Genomic DNA, 19,232 nt, shown 5'->3' on the forward strand with positions numbered 1-19,232 from the left:
TGTGTCAGAACGCGTTCGCTCGCCATGCCTATCAACCTGTCCCATCGGTCGGGTGTTGCTGGGTTTTTTTTCCGCCGTGAAAAGCTTCAAGCCACCTTTGTTGCGGGAAAGCCGTAACCGAGCGTGGGAGAAATCATCACCGGCAAGGCGGAGATGAGCAAAAAAATATCCGGTCGGTTTAAAAGCCCGCGCCGTGAACCCTGATGAACGTCACGTCATTTCACACAGAATTGTGTACCCTCCTCCTTGCAATCACGCCGGATCCGCCAACAGCTCGCCATTAGCCCTGACAGCGGGCCGACTGCAATTTAGCCCCCCTAAAAAAAAAAAAATATGTGCGTGAAAGGGAAAGGGAAAGAGAAAAACGTTATCTTTGGGCCTAATTTGTTTTGAAAAACTGTGATTTACATTTTCCACCGGGATTGCTCCTTTTAATGCTGAAGCAGGGAGTGGACAGCGGGCTGAAAGGAGGAGTGGGCGGAGGAGATGGGAAGAAGGTCCCGGGGAGGGTGTTTAAACGATGCGTCGCCAGGTCCTCAAGTGGAGGGCGTAACATTTACGATTAAAATCAAAGGGCCCCGAGTGTCCATCAAACGACTGACTTGTGAGGGACGAGCAGATGCAAAAGTGTTTTACAGCACATTATTCTTTATTAGCATCGCTTGGAGGGAGGTTATGCAATAATTGTTGTTGCAGGCGGGGGTCCAAATGGCATGCTAATGTTAGCCGGTTAATGATATTCCATATGTGGCCGCAAAAAAAGAAGAAGAGCAGAGCAGTCCAAGTAGTAAAGTTCAACACGAATGGTCCTCAACGAGCTCAGCAGGTCACAAGACGAGGTGTCGGAAACAGTGTTGGGTTAGTTACTGAAAATCAGTAACTAGTTACGGTTTCAGGCCAGAACAAATTGCCAAAACTGTTTTAAATCGCTGCAACATCAATCAATCAATCAATGTTTATTTATATAGCCCTAAATCACAAGTGTCTCAAAGGGCTGCACAAGCCACAACGACATCCTCGGTACAAAGCCCACATAAGGGCAAGGAAAAACTCACCCCAGTGGGACGTCGATGTGAATGACTATGAGAAACCTTGGAGAGGACCGCATATGTGGGTAACCCCCCCCCCCCTCTAGGGGAGACCGAAAGCAATGGATGTCGAGTGGGTCTGACATAATATTGTGAGAGTCCAGTCCATAGTGGATCCAAAATAATAATAGTAAGAGTCCAGTCCATAGTGGGGCCAGCAGGACACCATCCCGAGCGTAGACGGGTCAGCAGCGCAGAGATGTTCCCAGCCGATGCACAGGCGAGCGGTCCACCCCGGGTCCCGACTCTGGACAGCCGGCACTTCATCCATGATAAATAAATGATAAATGGGTTGTACTTGTATAGCGCTTTTCTACCTTCAAGGTACTCAAAGCGCTTTGACACTACTTCCACATTCACCCATTCACACACACATTCACACACTGATGGAGGGAGCTGCCATGCAAGGCGCTAACCAGCACCCATCAGGAGCAAGGGTGAAGTGTCTTGCTCAGGACATGACGAGGTTGGTACTAGGTGGGGATTGAACCAGGGACCCTCGGGTCGCGCACGGCCATTCTTCCACTGCGCCACGCCGTCCCATGGCCATGGCCACCGGATCTGTGCCCCCCCCCCCCCTCCACAAGGAATAGGGGAGCAGAGGAGAAAAGAAAAGAAACGGCAGATCAACTGGTCTAAAAGGGGGGTCTATTTAAAGGCTAGAGTATACAAATGAGTTTTAAGATGGGACTTAAATGCTTCTACTGAGGTAGCATCTCTAATTGTTACCGGGAGGGCATTCCATAGTACTGGAGCACCAATAGAAAACGCTCTATAGCCCGCAGACTTTTTTTGGGCTCTGGGAATCACTAATAAGCCGGAGTTCTTTGAACGCAGATTTCTTGCCGGGACATATGGTACAATACAATCGACAAGATAGGACAGAGCTAGACCGTGTATCCATCAATCCATCTTCTTCCGCTTATCCGAGGTCGGGTCGCGGGGGCAGCAGCCTAAGCAGGGAAGCCCAGACTTCCCTCTCCCCAGCCACTTCGTCCAGCTCTTCCCGGGGGATCCCAAGGCGTTCCCAGGCCAGCCGGGAGACATAGTCTTCCCAACGTGTCCTGGGACTTCCCCGTGGCCTCCTACCGGTCGGACGTGCCCTAAACACGTCCCTAGGCGTTCGGGTGGCATCCTGACCAGATGCCCGAACCACCTCATCTGTCTCCTCTCGATGTGGAGGAGTAGCGGCTTTACTTTGAGTTCCCCCCGGATGGCAGAGCTTTTCACCCTATCTCTAAGGGAGAGCCCCGTCACCCGGCGGAGGAAACTCATTTCGGCCACTTGTACCCGTGATCTTGTCCTTTCGGTCATAACCCAAAGCTCATGACCATGGGTGAGGATGGGAACGTAGATTGACTGGTAAATTGAGAGCTTTGCCTCCCTTCTTCACCACAAGGGATCGATACAGCGTCCGCATTGCTGAAGACGCCGCACCGATCCGCCTGTCGATCTCACGATCCACTCTTCCCTCGCTCGTGAACAAGACTCCGAGGTACTTGAACTCCTCCACTTGGGGCAGGGTCTCCTCCCCAACCCGGAGATGGCACTACACCCTTTTCCGGGCGAGAACCATGGACTCGGACTTGGAGGTGCTGATTCAATAGACAATTGAACCTACAAATCTGGACTTGGATCTATTATTCCTCCTGCATTCACCTGAACGCATACTTGCGGTCCAGACCCGACACCCTGAAGTGATTGCGAATCCATTACAAACCAGTCAGAGTCGTCACTACAGGATGCAAAGAATTCAGACTCATTTAGTCAACGGAAACGCACTGACTGAAACAGGGTATTTCTTTTGAAGGTCTCACAAAAGTGCTCTTTGTCTCATTGAAACTTTGCCCCCCTCCCGCACCCACGTCCTTACGCCATCCTCTGCCGTGTCTTCCGAGCTGGCGTGGCAGGGTGAGAGCACTCCATGCTGCCTGCAGCTTCTCATGCATTCCACTTGGCTGTCACAAGGAGAGATGGGTGCCATTCAACCCAATTAGTGAAATCTGCTCTGATGTTGGGACGAGGGGCGGAAAGAAGGGGACACAAAAAAAAAAAACCACACACACAAGCGAAATTTTTTATTTCGCCCCTGTCCGTTATCTGCCAATTTCACTGGAAGTAAGAGAGTGGCACCAATTAATGACGCCGGGCCGGAGGCGGTACCGGCGCTGGCGCTGGAGCAGCATGTTTCAAGCGTCGGGTGGCATCACGCAAGCTCGGCTTCTTCATTGTGGCTAAAGTAAATGAAATGAGACTAATAGGGAGCTCGTTTCCAGCCGCTGATTAAAAGGCCTGGAAGCTCCTGAGGCATCGCCTTAGCGCAGGTCTCGGCCCGGCGTCACCCGGGCCTCCGCGTTGCTCCTTTAATGTCATTTCGGACATCAGCACGTCTGTCTCCCCGGGGTCATCCTTCTTCAGACTCTTCCATTTGTTCCCGCCGCGAATGCAAGGCTAGGATATCTACACTTTTCCTTTGGGGTGTTAATTAAGGGGAGCATCCAAAATTAATCAGCAAATGCACTAGGGCGAAGGGCGATGTGTCTGAAGGCCTGGAAACGAGGTCCGCCGAGCCCACAGAGAAAGAAGCCCTCGGCTATGGCCGGGCGGAGAAAAACAAGCGCACAGACGGCGATGTGACACAAAAATGCATGTAAGTATAAAATTTTACACTCATTTTCCCTGTCAGCTTGTCACAATGAATTATAAAGGTTGATTCGCTTATTTGGCTACGGGAGAGGCTGCCTGCCCGCCCGTCTGAACACCGTCATGTGGTCACTTGTGGGGACTGTGGTGCAAAGCTACCGCTACACCGGTTGGTTTCAGGATGGTAATAAATGACATTCCTTGCCAGAGTCGGACGCCACTTTTACCTTTCTGCTGACAAATTCTTATATTTGTGTACCTTCGACACCTGAACAAGTTTCTTTTTGAGCTCCTCCAACGTTCTCTTACCTTTCCACTCATAGGGTTAAGGTTAGGGTTAGGGTTTTCATCTCATCACACACTTACCTAACAATTTTTTTGTCTTTTATTATAGTTTTTTTTGGTCGTATTCACTAATTAGCACAGTGCCTGCAGGCCATTTGTGACCTTTCCTTATGTAAATAGCTGGTTGCTAAGCCCCAACCACCACCCCTACCCTCCCCTTCCCTCGCTGGCCCTGACAAGACGAGTGCAGTCGGAGTGGGCCAACACTGTGGATGGATGTCACCACTCCCGGCGTGTTTGGCATAGGCCGCGGTGGTGTCGGGAAGTGAGGTGTTTGGGACCCTTTTGATTGACAGCTGCCAGGTGTGACAATGAGAGCATGACACAGTGTTTGGCAACTGTCAACTGTCAGTTCCGCCTTGCATCACTGTCGAAAACAGCACCGCCTGAGCCCTCTCACACTCCCTGACTACGGCAACTTTGAGTATAGGTACTATTTTATTTCCAACTTGCATATACAGCCGCGGTCAAAAGTTGACATACACTTGTAAAGAACATAATGTCATGGCTGTCTTGAGTTTCCAATCATTTCTACAACTCTTACATGACCCTTGGCAAGTTTCACTGCAATAAGGCACTTTTGGTAGCCATCCACAAGCTTCTGCTTGAGTTTTTGACCACTCCTCTTGACAAAATTGGTGCAGTTCAGCTAAATTTGTTGGTTTTCTGACTAGGACTTGTTTTCTTCAGCAGTGTTCACACGTTTAAGTCAGGACTTTGGGAAGGCCATTCTAAAACCTTCATTCTAGCCTGATTTCTTTACCACTTTTGAGGTGTGTTTGGGGTCATTGTCCTGTTGGAACACCCAACTGCGACCAAGACCCAACCTCCGAGCTGATGATTTTAGCTTGTCCTGAAGAATTTGGAGGTAATCCTCCTTTTTCATTGTCCCATTCTGTCACAAAACTGTATTGACAAACAATCGGCTATGCATTGTAGGTTAATCAAGCTTTACACTGTTTTTGTTCTGGTTTGTTTCCTGGTATGTAAAATAATGCTAAAAAATAACCACAACACAGCAACGTAATTGCTATCATTATTTTGTTCAGGGAAATCTTTAGCGTAATTCCCTTTAGATGTCCAATGAAACCCTCTTCGTCCAACCCTCTTCTAAAGTATCATAATTTGTCTTTTGAAAATGGTCACTGTGAAATATACAGTCTCGATCAAAAGTTGTACACTTGTAAAGAACATAATGTCATGGCTGTCTTGAGTTTCCAATCATTTCTACAACTCTTATTTTTTGGTGATGGAGTGTTTGGTCACAAAAAACATTCATGAAGTTTGGTTCTTTTATGAATTTATTATGAGTCTACTGAAAATGGGTCAAAAGTATACATACAGCAATGTTAATATTTGCTTACATGTCCCTTGGCAAGTTTCACTGCAATAAGGCACTTTTGGTAGCCATCCACAAGCTTCTGCTTGAGTTTTTGACCACTCCTCTTGACAAAATTGGTGCAGTTCAGCTAAATTTGTTGGTTTTCTGACTAGGACTTGTTTTGTTCAGCATTGTTCACACGTTTAAGTCAGGACTTTGGGAAGGCCATTCTAAAACCTTCGTTCTAGCCTGATTTCTTTACCACTTTTGAGGTGTGTTTGGGGTCATTGTCCTGTTGGAACACCCAACTGCGCCCAAGACCCAACCTCCGGGCTGATGATTTTAGGTTTACCTGAAGAATTTGGAGGTAATCCTCCTTTTTTCATTGTCCCATTCTGTCACAAAACTGTATTGACAAACAATCGGCTATGCATTGTAGGTTAATCAAGCTTTACACTGTTTTTGTTTTGGTTTGTTTCCTGGTATGTAAAATAATGCTAAAAAATAACCACAACACAGCAATGTAATTTAACCTAATTGCTATGATTATTTTGTTCAGGGAAATCTTTAGCGTAATTCCCTTTAGATGTCCAATGAAACCCTCTTCGTCCAACCCTCTTCTAAAGTATCATAATTTGTCTTTTGAAAATGGTCACTATTGAATATACAATCACGATCAAAAGTTGTACACTTGTAAAGAACATCATGTCATGGCTGTCTTGAGTTTCCAATCATTTCTACAACTCTTATTTTTTGGTGATAGAGTGATTGGAGCACATACTTGTTGGTCACAAAAAACATTCATGAAGTTTGGTTCTTTTATGAATTTATTATGGTTCTACCGAAAATGGGTCAAAAGTATACATACAGCAATGTTAATATTTGCTTACATGTCCCTTGGCAAGTTTCACTGCAATTAGGCCCTTTTGGTAGCCATCCACAAGCTTCTGGTTGAGTTTTTGACCACTCCTCTTGACAAAATTGGTGCAGTTCAGCTAAATTTCTTGGTTTTCTGACTAGGACTTGTTTCTTCAGCATTATTCACACGTTTAAGTCAGGACTTTGGGAAGGCCATTCTAAAACCTTCATTCTAGCCTGATTTCTTTACCACTTTTGAGGTGTGTTTGGGGTCATTGTCCTGTTGGAACACCCAACTGCGACCAAGACCCAACCTCCGGGCTGATGATTTTAGCTTGTCCTGAAGAATTTGGAGGTAATCCTCCTTTTTTCATTGTCCCATTCTGTCACAAAACTGTATTGACAAACAATCGGCTATGCATTGTAGGTTAATCAAGCTTTACACTGTTTTTGTTCTGGTTTGTTTCCTGGTATATAAAATAATGCTAAAAAATAACCACAACACACAACCTAATTGCTATGATTATTTTGTTCAGGGAAATCTTTAGCGTAATTCCCTTTAGATGTCCAATGAAACCCTCTTCGTCCAACCCTCTTCTAAAGTATCATAAATTGTCTTTTGAAAATGGTCACTGTTAAATATACAATCACGATCAAATTTGTACACTTGTAAAGAACATAATGTCATGGCTGTCTTGAGTTTCCAATCATTTCTACAACTCTTATTTTTTGGTGATAGAGTGATTGGAGCACATACTTGTTGGTCACAAAAAACATTCATGATGTTTGGTTCTTTTATGAATTTATTATGGTTCTACCGAAAATGTGACCAAATCTGCATACAGCAATGTTAATATTTGCTTACATGACCCTTGGCAAGTTTCACTGCAATAAGGCACTTTTGGTAGCCATCCACAAGCTTCTGGTTGAGTTTTTGACCACTCCTTTTGACAAAATTGGTGCAGTTCAGCTAAATTTGTTGGTTTTCTGACATGGACTTGTTTCTTCAGCATTGTCCTCACGTTTAAGTCAGGACTTTGGGAAGGCCATTCTAAAACCTTCATTCTAGCCTTTCCTTGACCACTTTTGACGTGTGTTTGGGGTCATTGTCCTGTTGGAACACCCAACTGTGCCCAAGACCCAACCTCCGGGCTGATGATTTTAGCTTGTCCTGAAGAATTTGGAGGTAATCCTCCTTTTTTCATTGTCCCATTTACTCTCTGTAAAGCACCAGTTCCATTGGCAGCAAAACAGGCCCAGAGCATAATTCTACCACCACCATGCTTGACGGTAGTTGTGGTGTTCCTGGTATTAAAGGACTCACCTTTTCTACTCCAAACATATTGCTGGGTAAACAAGGATCTGGCGGGAGTCAGGTTAAGTTAAATGACCAGGCGGGCCAGACCTGAACCCTAGAGCTTTACACTTGTGCCGTACGGTTTACTTTGCTGGCTTCTCAAATCAAATCAAATCAATTAAAAATCAAGCTTTATTTATGGAACACTTTTCATACATAAAAGAAATACAATGCAAAGTGCTTTACAAAGTTAAAAACAATACCCCAGTGACCCATATACCCCATTATCACATATGTACGCACGGACACAGACACCAAACACAACAAACACACATTGGCAACTATATGGACCAGTGATCTGACCGTTAGGCAACTGTACCACACACTGGTTGCTGACATAAACTAAAGCCCATCACTTCCACATAGGTCTCTTTCAGGTCCTGACTTGTAATTCCGCTGACATGCAAGGGAAGCGTGAGCATACCAACATGCAGATGAACCATTCATCCATCCATTTTTCTACCGCTTGTCCCTTTCAGGGTCACGCGGGTGCTGGAGCCTATCTCAGCTGCATTCGGGCGGATAAGTCGCCACTTCATCGCAGGGCCAACACAGATAGACAGACCACATTCACACTCACATTCACACCCTAGGGCCAATTTAGTGTTGCCAATCAACTTATCCCCAGGTGCATGTCTTTGGAGGTGGGAGGAAGCCGGAGTCATACTTGCCAACCTTGAGACCTATATATATATACAGGTAAAAGCCAGTAAATTAGAATATTTTGAAAAACTTGATTTATTTCAGTAATTGCATTCAAAAGGTGTAACTTGTACATTATATTTATTCATTGCACACAGACTGATGCATTCAAATGTTTATTTCATTTAATTTTGATGATTTGAAGTGGCAACAAATGAAAATCCAAAATTCCATGTGTCACAAAATTAGAATATTACTTAAGGCTAATACAAAAAAGGGATTTTTAGAAATGTTGGCCAACTGAAAAGTATGAAAATGAAAAATATGAGCATGTACAATACTCAATACTTGGTTGGAGCTCCTTTTGCCTCAATTACTGCGTTAATGCGGCGTGGCATGGAGTCGATGAGTTTCTGGCACTGCTCAGGTGTTATGAGAGCCCAGGTTGCTCTGATAGTGGCCTTCAACTCTTCTGCGTTTTTGGGTCTGGCATTCTGCATCTTCCTTTTCACAATACCCCACAGATTTTCTATGGGGCTAAGGTCAGGGGAGTTGGCGGGCCAATTTAGAACAGAAATACCATGGTCCGTAAACCAGGCACGGGTAGATTTTGCGCTGTGTGCAGGCGCCAAGTCCTGTTGGAACTTGAAATCTCCATCTCCATAGAGCAGGTCAGCAGCAGGAAGCATGAAGTGCTCTAAAACTTGCTGGTAGACGGCTGCGTTGACCCTGGATCTCAGGAAACAGAGTGGACCGACACCAGCAGATGACATGGCACCCCAAACCATCACCCAACCATGCAAATTTTGCATTTCCTTTGGAAATCGAGGTCCCAGAGTCTGGAGGAAGACAGGAGAGGCACAGGATCCACGTTGCCTGAAGTCTAGTGTAAAGTTTCCACCATCAGTGATGGTCTCCTCCCCAACCCGGAGATGGCACTCCACCCTTTTCCGGGCGAGAACCATGGACTCGGACTTGGAGGTGCTGATTCTCATCCCAGTCGCTTCACACTCGGCTGCAAACCGATCCAGTGAGAGCTGAAGATCCTGGCCAGATGAAGCCATCAGGACCACATCATCTGCAAAAAGCAGAGACCTAATCCTGCAGCCACCAAACCGGATGCCCTCAACGCCTTGACTGCGCCTAGAAATTCTGTCCATAAAAGTTATGAACAGAATGGGTGACAAAGGGCAGCCTTGGCGGAGTCCAACCCTCACTGGAAACGTGTCCGACTTACTGCCGGCAATGCGGACCAAGCTCTGACACTGATCATACAGGGAGCGGACCGCCAAAATCAGACAGTCCGATACCCCATACTCTCTGAGCACTCCCCACAGGACTTCCTGAATGCCTTCTCCAAGTCCACAAAGCACATGTAGACTGGTTGGGCAAACTCCCATGCACCCTCAAGGACCCTGCCGAGAGTATAGAGCTGGTCCACAGTTCCACGACCAGGACGAAAACCACACTGTTCCTCCTGAAACCGAGGTTCGACTATCCGGCGTAGCCTCCTCTCCAGTACACCTGAATAGACCTTACCGGGAAGGCTGAGGAGTGTGATCCCACGATAGTTAGAACACACCCTCCGGTTCCCCTTCTTAAAGAGAATTATAATCAAATGACAGCAGTCATTTCCATGAGGTTACTTTCTAATATAAGTGTTTAGGCCCACTTACAATGACAATAACAAAAAACATTGTTTTTCATGAACTGTGTACTTGTATTGTTTGTCTGGGTGGAGGTCCTGCTTTGGAAATAATGTGTACCCCTTTCAGACATTGCATTTAGTTCCCAACATTCACATGTTGCACAATGAGATGTAAGCAGGGGATCATGTGTACATTCCTGCAATTTCCTGTTTGTAAAATTTGCTGTTAGTATATTTATTTAATATACTAACAGCATTTCATGATTAATATTTATAAATGGGACGGCGTGGCGCAGTGGGAGAGTGGCCGTGCGCAACCCGAGGGTCCCTGGTTCAATCCCCACCTAGTACCAACCTCGTCATGTCCGTTGTGTCCTGAGCAAGACACTTCACCCTTGCTCCTGATGGGTGCTGGTTAGCGCCTTGCATGGCAGCTCCCTCCATCAGTGTGTGAATGTGTGTGTGAATGGGTAAATGTGGAAGTAGTGTCAAAGCGCTTTGAGTACCTTGAAGGTAGAAACGCGCTGTACAAGTACAACCCATTTATTTATTTATTTAAATTAAGATTCCTAATAAATGACACTAGAATAAGCACACATTTGATTGGTAAATCATAGTGTAACGACCTGGAATGACACTTTACGTGTGGTGTTGGAGTTGTCCGACTTTTTGTGTGGCTGTAAACGCATCACTGGCTAAGTGCCATATGTGCATGTGTTGGCGCAAGTGAGAAAGAGCGAGCGGCTGATGTTGATATAACAAAGTTGCTTTTGGTCTGCTTTGTACTGCAGAAAATGACCAGTTTTGCTAGATATAATTTTTTTTACTAATGTTTTGGTGATGTGTTTATGGCCGACAATAAAGAGTTTTGCTCAGTAAAGTGATGGATGGAATTCATGTCCTCAAAGTGTCTCGACAGACTTTGAACAATGATGACGAAAACTGTTTTCTCCGTCGTGTCGAAAATTGTTATGCGCTTATTTTTTTATTTGATTTTGTGCGTGGCATAGATTTGCCGTGCGCAGAGGATGTTTGAGCAGTGCACAATTGCACAGGCGCGCACCTTAGAGGGAACGTTGTTGGCAAGTATGGCCGGAGTACCTGGAGGTCAGTGAAATATAAATCAACATTACTGATTCAGCACTTCATGCATACATAATGTGCACGAATGGCAGTTTTCTTCCTTTTATGTCGTAGACAGAACTGTGCATAAAGACTGCGGTGGTCCCAGGAGGGCCCCCCCACCCCCCAACGGTACTTAATACCTTTAAAGTGCATAATTGCTTGATCAGAGCAATGTTTGTTTGCGGTGTAAAAGGCCTCTTTCATTCAACAAGGAGGTGGAAAGGGATTGCTACACTTTCTGGTTTCCTGTGAATTTTAGAGGACTAACATGACAGCAAGAGTGGGTATCCTTTCAGCTTAGTTGTCACGTGATGCTGCTGAACCATCAGGTGGCCACTTAATAAGCAAAGACAGACTTTGATTCCGATCTGGCACGGTGACCTCTGCAGGGGCGCACCCGCAGGCTCTCTGTGTCCACCTCTCCTCTGACCACAATGGGTAGCGGGGAAGTGACATCAGCATTATCCACTCCAACCCCTCCTGCCTCCCCTCCACACATGCACTTCATCACCCAACACCTGCTCGACCCCCCTCCCCTCCCTTCGTCCCCTCCTCTGGAGTGGCGTCCCCGGCCGGGGCCAGGCCACCGCGCATTCCGGCCCGACACTGATGCGAGGTGACCGGACTGGCTGGTTCACACGACCCCCGCAGTGGCGCCGGTGCGGCAGCCAGAGTTTGATGCGGCCTGAGGAAAGGGAGGAGGATGAAGGGCACAAACTGCCCAAAGAGAGAGCAAGTGGGTGGCAGCAGCAGCCAAAGACACTTGAAAGTATAAAGACTGCACTTGTTGGGAGTCCTCTCCAACATTTGTTGTAATGTGTCACTTTTTTGGGGGGGGTAACTGGTCCTTTTGGACAGATTTGGCAGCAAAGCGTCCTGCACAATGATCTGATCTATTTAATCCAATCCACTTGCACATTTCAAAAAACAATAGAAGTTTCACAAAGTGATGCACAGAAGTTGAGACATACATTCTAGAAGAGTTACACTGCAAAAACTGAAATCTAAATAATGCATACTAGTGGTTAGTGGTTGGCCTAGTGGTTAGAGTGTCCGCCCTGAGATCGGTAGGTTGTGAGTTCAAACCCCGGCCGAGTCATACCAAAGACTATAAAAATGGGAGCCATTACCTCCCTGCTTGGCACTCAGTATCAAGGGTTGGAATTGGGGGTTAAATCACCAAAAATGATTCCCGGGCGCGGCCACCGCTGCTGCCCACTGCTCCCCTCACCTCCCAGGGGGTGATCAAGGGTGATGGGTTAAATGCAGAGAATAATTTCGCCACACCTAGTGTGTGTGTGACAATCATTGGTACTTTAACTTTAACTTTAACTTTAGCTATTTGGCTGTTCTAGTTTTTATTTTTATTTATTTTTTATTATATTTGTATTTAAAAAACATTTAATACACTGTAGCACTTTGAGGTTGTTAACTCAATTTAAAGTGCTTTTTACAAAAAAAAAAAAAAATCTATAATAAAATCACTGCAAAAACTGAAATCTAATGATATTTGCTTATTTTCTGTCTGATAAATGGGTTGTACTTGTATAGCGCTTTTCTACCTTCAAGGTACTCAAAGCGCTTTGACACTACTTCCACATTTACCCATTCACACACACATTCACACACTGATGGAGGGAGCTGCCATGCAAGGCGCTAACCAGCACCCATCAGGAGCAAGGGTGAAGTGTCTTGCTCAGGACACAACGGACATGACAAGGTTGGTACTAGGTGGGGATTGAACCAGGGACCCTCGGGTCGCGCACGGCCACTCTTCCACTGCGCCACGCCGTCCCTGGCTTGAAACTAGAATGATAAGATAATTCTTCTCACTAAGCAGATTTTATGTTAGAGTGTTTTACTTGTTTTAAGGGTTTTGCTCCTAAATGATCTCAGTAAGATATTACAGCTTGTTGCTGAGATTTTATGGCCTATATTGAGTAAAACATGCTTGAGACTAGAATATCAACTGTTGCAAAGCTGTGTCATCAACACTCACAAGTATAAAACTACTTTTTTGCGATGAGGTGGCGACTTGTCCAGGGTGAACCCCGCCTTCCGCCCGATTGTAGCTGAGATAGGCTCCAGCGCCCCCCGCGACCCCAAAAGGGAATAAGCGGTAGAAAATGGATGGATGGATTTTTTAAAGTGACGATTTCTTATTTCAAGCATGAAATAAATAAAACATGACTTTGACACAATTGTGTCTCATAATTAAACTGACAGTTAATATTTAAACATTTAACATGTGAGATTTCAAAACAATTTTGAACAGAAATAGTTCATGCACATTTAGATAAATTCTTCAAAATTACAATAAAAATAAAATTGGCCGGGGGCCAGGCTGTGAATATATATATATATATATATATACCGTATTTTTCGGACTATAAGTCGCAGTTTTTTTCATAGTTTGGCCGGGCTTCAGTGCGACTTATATATGTTTTTTTCCTTCTTTATTATGCATTTTCGGCAGGTGCGACTTATACTCCGAAAAATACGGTATACAACTATATTCCTTGCTCACTAATTGACTGAAAGAGCACGCACTTGGTGCGATGATGTCATGTTATCAATGGGAAAATGCATTTTTAGACAATATGATTTGCCTGAGCATTGCCTTTTTGCCTTTCCATTAAGAACAATAAACCTTATTTTTTAGTATAAGTTTGCTGGTTTCAAAAAATGTAATGCCGAGCGCATATCATTATGTCAAGATAATGGCACTAGCATTTACTTCATTTAAGAATATTTTTCAACATATTGAGAAAAAAAGGTCTCCTATTTGTTTTTGCTATCAAGAAAAGTGCACTTGTTATTAGTGAGAATATACTTATTTTAAGGTATTTTGGGATTCATTGAGGTTAGCTTATTTTACTTGTTTTGGAAAGTCTTGACAAGCCACATTTTCTTGTTCTATTGGCAGATAATTTTGCTTAGTTCAAGTAAAATACCCCTCATTTTTGTATTTTTTTTTCTTGTTTTTGAACACTGACTTTTTGCAGTGCAGTAATATAAAACATTGGTAACACTATAGTATAGGGAACATGTTCACCATTAATTAGTTGATTACTAACATGCAAATTAGTAACATATTGGCTCTAATTTAGACATTAATAAGTACTTATTAATGCCTTATTCTTATTCTACTAACCCTAACCCTAACCAAATAACTCTAAATTAAGTCTTTGTTACTGAGAATATGTTCCCCATACTAAAGTGTTACCAAAACATTTACCTATAAAAATAATAAATACATAAAATACATCAGAGAAAATAAAATAGACTAAAAATCATTTGACTCGGTGTTTGAGAAAATGGCGGATTGCTTCCCGATGCGACGTCACATTGTGACGTCATCGCTCCGAGAGCGAATATTAGAAAGGCGTTTAATTCGCCAAAATTCACCCATTTAGAGTTCGGAAATCGGTTAAAAAAATATATGGTCTTTTTTCTGCAACATCAAGGTATATATTGACGCTTACATAGGTCTGGTGATAATGTTCCCCTTTAAAATAATCATGATGGATTTTATTGCTTTGTTATCAATAACACAAAGCTAAGATGTAGAAGTGTTTTGCAAATGTTAGCATATGTTTATCTACGTTGTTTTGGTTTGAGTATTTTTCATATACAAAATGTGTAAAAGTGGCACTCCCATCCTTAAATTTTTCTCTGTGTGGCCCTCGCTGGAAAATGTTTGGACACCTCTGCTTTAGGGGAACTGCACTTTTTTTGGAGTTTTGCCTATCGTTCACAATCATTAAGAGAGACAAGAACACACGTTTCTTTTTTTAAGTAGGATTTTCCATCCATCCATCCATCCATTTTCTACTGCTTGTCCTTTTCTGGGTCGCGGTTGGTGCTGGAGCCAATTTTTTTTAAATGATTTCAAAAACCACTATATTTGTCTATTACCTAAGTGTTTTGTTTTTTTCTGTCATAAAAAAATACAATCATGTGTGCTTACATGTGTATTCCTGCAGCTGTTACACATACTGTAATATTGTACATATTAATTGGGATTTGTTATATATTGTATATATTATATTATATTATAATATAATAATATTATACATCAGTATATATTATATACTGTATATATAATATGTAAATATTACATATATGTTATATTTTATATTGCTACTATGGTACTTTTTTAGTCTACTTTATACCTTTTTGTGCCCTTGTGTGCATTGTCCTTTCCATCCTTATCCTTTCCATCCTTTTTAACTGAGCTATTGTGTGGAACAATTTCCCTTGTGGATCAATAAAGTTTGTCTAAGTCTAAGCTTGGAAGATGCGTCTAGTGGTAGCCTTCAAAGCCCTCGAAAACAACTTCAAAACCCTCCGTCAACATTTTAATATGGACAATATTTACCGTATTTTAGTAATTTTAATCATTGGGACTGGGACTGACTTCTTCCACGTACTGATTTCCCTTTCCATTGGAGCAAACGACAACTTCTGGCAACAAAGTGTGATTTAATCATGGCAGACTTGGTAATAGACTACAAAGATGACTATTTTTGGAGAAATGAGGATTCACAATCTTATCTTTTTGAACCTGAATATACAGAGGATGAACTGCTGCTTCTAAAAGTGAGCACGGAGAGAGAGAGTGAGACTTTTGGAGCAGACTGCGTGACACAAAGCTGCACATGTGGAATTTGGAGACAAGCTATTTCGACTTAAATAAATAAACCGGAAAAAATGTCCCCGGCTAGCTGGACCAAACAGACATCGAATGAGTCACATTTATAATATGATTGTTTGTGTGTTTCAGTCAATTCTGATTGTTGTCTTATCACAGTGTGTTGCACATTACAAACTCAAACACGTTTCGTGCTGATGTAGATGCTAGCTTATCTCTTTCCGTAGTTAGCTTTTACAGCCAATACCGAAGCACGCCGATGTGTTACTTCGCTAGAAAGAGAGTTCCTCAGTGTTCGCTCTTACAATAACATTGTCGCTACAGTTTGGTTATTTTACAGGTTACGGAAAGTAAATGAAGTATTGGTGACGCTTTTTGAATGCATTTTTAAAGTCATTTAAAGGTAGAATTAATTGCTCCCATTAGCTGCATTGCTTGCAATCAAGAACAAGCCGATTTTTACATGTTTGCATAAAGAACTGTGAACGATAGGCAAAGTTCCAACAAAAAGTTACACTTTGAGTTTTTTATTTTTTATTTAATAAAAATACAAATCTTGCCAGATTTTGTATTTTGTAGGAATACATAATTTCAATTCCTGCTGTAGGAGCACTTGCATTCAGAGGGAGAGGTACACTGCCATGCATTAGGAAGACAAAATGTGGATTTTACGATAATAGTTTGATTGTCAAATATGTTTGGTAATGTAAAATATGATATTTATACCTTCTGATAGTCTGTACATTATATGTTGCACAAGTTAATCAATTTAGTTTTGCTGCATAACAATGTCTTAACCTTCTTTATCTATTACTAACATGTGATATTCCGCCCGATAAACATTCTGTAATTGGTGACTATCAACCAGAATATGTTATAAAAGAATATACACTTTATTTCAATCTGCCACAAAATGATTTTTCTACTTTTGGCTCAATAGTAACGATACGTTATTTCATTACCTGATGCTACTGAATGGGCCAAGGGTCAAAAAGGTGTCAGGATGTAGGCTTGTAAATGGTGTGTTAAAAAATGTTGTGCCAATATAAGAAATGATATATATACACATATATGTCTGAATGTTTACGTGTTAATGCATAGCAGCAAAGCACACCAGCCCGCATTCCCTACAGTGATGTGGTTTCACGGTGATCGAAGATAAAATATTCTTGTCTTGTCAGGAGTACGACTTGCCATAGCTTTGGAATTTCCATATTGTACCATTTTCTTTGTCTATTTCTGTCAAAACGTGGGGGTTTTCGCAGCTTACTGCGAGGATTGTTCTCCCGGGATGCAAACTGACTTTTGCGGACAACGGTAGCAGGTAGGAACATATTTAATAATCAATTAATCCGACACAGCAGACATGACAGAAACCAAAACAAAAGGAAAGCGTGCCGTTCACACGAGAAGCTAAGGCAAAAAACTTAGGACATGAAACATAAAACTATGGACATGAAAACCTCACTAAACTATGGCATGAAACAAATAGCATTAACTATGGAATCGCATGAAATAAGCAAGACTTACTGTGGCAAGAAAAGAGCAGCAAGAACTATGGTAACGCATGAAGACAAGCATGAACAGAGCAACTGGCAAAGACAGGCTTAAATAATAGTTTCTTAAAGGCCTACTGAAATGCAATTTTCTTATTTAAACGGGGATAGCAGGTCCATTCTATGTGTCATACTTGATCATTTCGCGATATTGCCATATTTTTGCTGAAAGGATTTAGTAGAGAACATCGACGATAAAGTTCGCAACTTTTGGTCGCTGATAAAAAAGCCTTGCCTGTACCGGAAGTAGCAGACGAGTAGCGTGACGTCACAGGTTGTGGAGCTCCTCACATCCGCACATTGTTTACAATCATGGCCACCAGCAGCGAGAGCGATTCGGACCGAGAAAGCGACGATTTCCCCATTAATTTGAGCGAGGATGAAAGATTTGTGGATGAGGAAAGTGAGAGTGAAGGACTAGAGGGCAGTGGGAGCGATTCAGATAGGGAAGATGCTGTGAGAGACCTGATATTCAGCTGGGAATGACTAAAACAGTCTACAAATACTCTATTAGCCACAACACAACCAGGCTTATATTTGATATGCCACAAATTAATCTCGCATAACAAACACCTCCCCCCTCCCGTCCATATAACCCGCCAATACAACTCAAACACCTGCACAACACACTCAATCCCACAGCCCAAAGTACCGTTCACCTCCCCAAAGTTCATACAGCACATATATTTCCCCAAAGTCCCCAAAGTTACGTACGTGAGACTTTTTGAGACTTTTATTAGTAGGTTGCACAGTGAAGTACATATTCCGTACAATTGACCACTAAATGGTAACACCCGAATACGTTTTTCAACTTGTTTAAGTCGGGGTTGATTCATGATACAGATATATATTGTCATATATACTATGATCATAATACAGTCATCACACAAGATAATCATCAGGGTGTATACATTGAATTATTTACGTGACATGCACATAGCGGCACGCACGTACGGGCAAGCGATCAAATGTTTGGAAGCGTACTCACGGTACCGTGTTTGCGTATCCAACTCAAAGTCCTCCTGGTAAGAGTCTCTGTTGTCCCAGTTCTCCACAGGTCAATGGTAACGATTGACTGTCATCTTTCGGGAATGTAAACAATGAAACACCGGCCGTGTTTGTGTTGCTAAAGTCGGCCGCAATACACCGCTTCCCACCTACAGCTTTCTTCTTTGCTGTCTCCATTGTTCATTGAACAAATTGCAAAAGATTCACCAACACAGATGTCCACAATACTGTGGAATTTTGCGATGAAACAGACGACTTGATAGCTGGCCATCATGCTGTCTCAAAATGTCCTCCACAATCCGCGACGTCACGCGCTGACGTCATCATACCGAGACGTTTTTAGCAGGATATGTCGCGCGAAATTTAAAATTGCACTTTAGTGAGCTAACCCGGCCGTATTGGCATGTGTTGCAATGTTAAGATTTCATCATTGATATATAAACTATCAGACTGCGTGGTCGGTAGTAGTGGGTTTCAGTAGGCCTTTAATTAGAGCAAGTGCGTGTCCCGAACACATGAGGCAGGTGAAACTAATAAGTCGCCATGGTAACTAAACAAACAAGGGAGCGCAAACAGGAACTAAAAGAGTCCAAAACAAACAGAAAATAACAAAAACATAATCCAGACCACAGATCATGACAATTTCTGCTTGCAATTTTCCTACTTGTGGCTCAATAGTAACGATACGCTATTTCATTACCCGATTGTATGGTATGGGCTGAGGGTCAAAAAGGTGTCAGGACGTAGGCTTATAAATGGTGTGTTAAAAAAAATTGGTGCCAATAAAGGAAATTATATATACCATATTTTTCGGAGTATTAGTCGCTCCGGAGTATAAATCGCACCGGCCGAAAATGCATAATAAAGAAGGGAAAAAACATATATAAGTCGCACTGGAGTATAAGTCGCATTTTTTGGGAAAATGTATTTCATAAAAGCCAACACCAAGAATAGACATTTGAAAGGCAATTTAAAATAAATAAAGAA

This window comes from Nerophis lumbriciformis, linkage group LG23 (assembly GCF_033978685.3).
Source record: "Nerophis lumbriciformis linkage group LG23, RoL_Nlum_v2.1, whole genome shotgun sequence".
NCBI lineage: Eukaryota > Metazoa > Chordata > Actinopteri > Syngnathiformes > Syngnathidae > Nerophis > Nerophis lumbriciformis.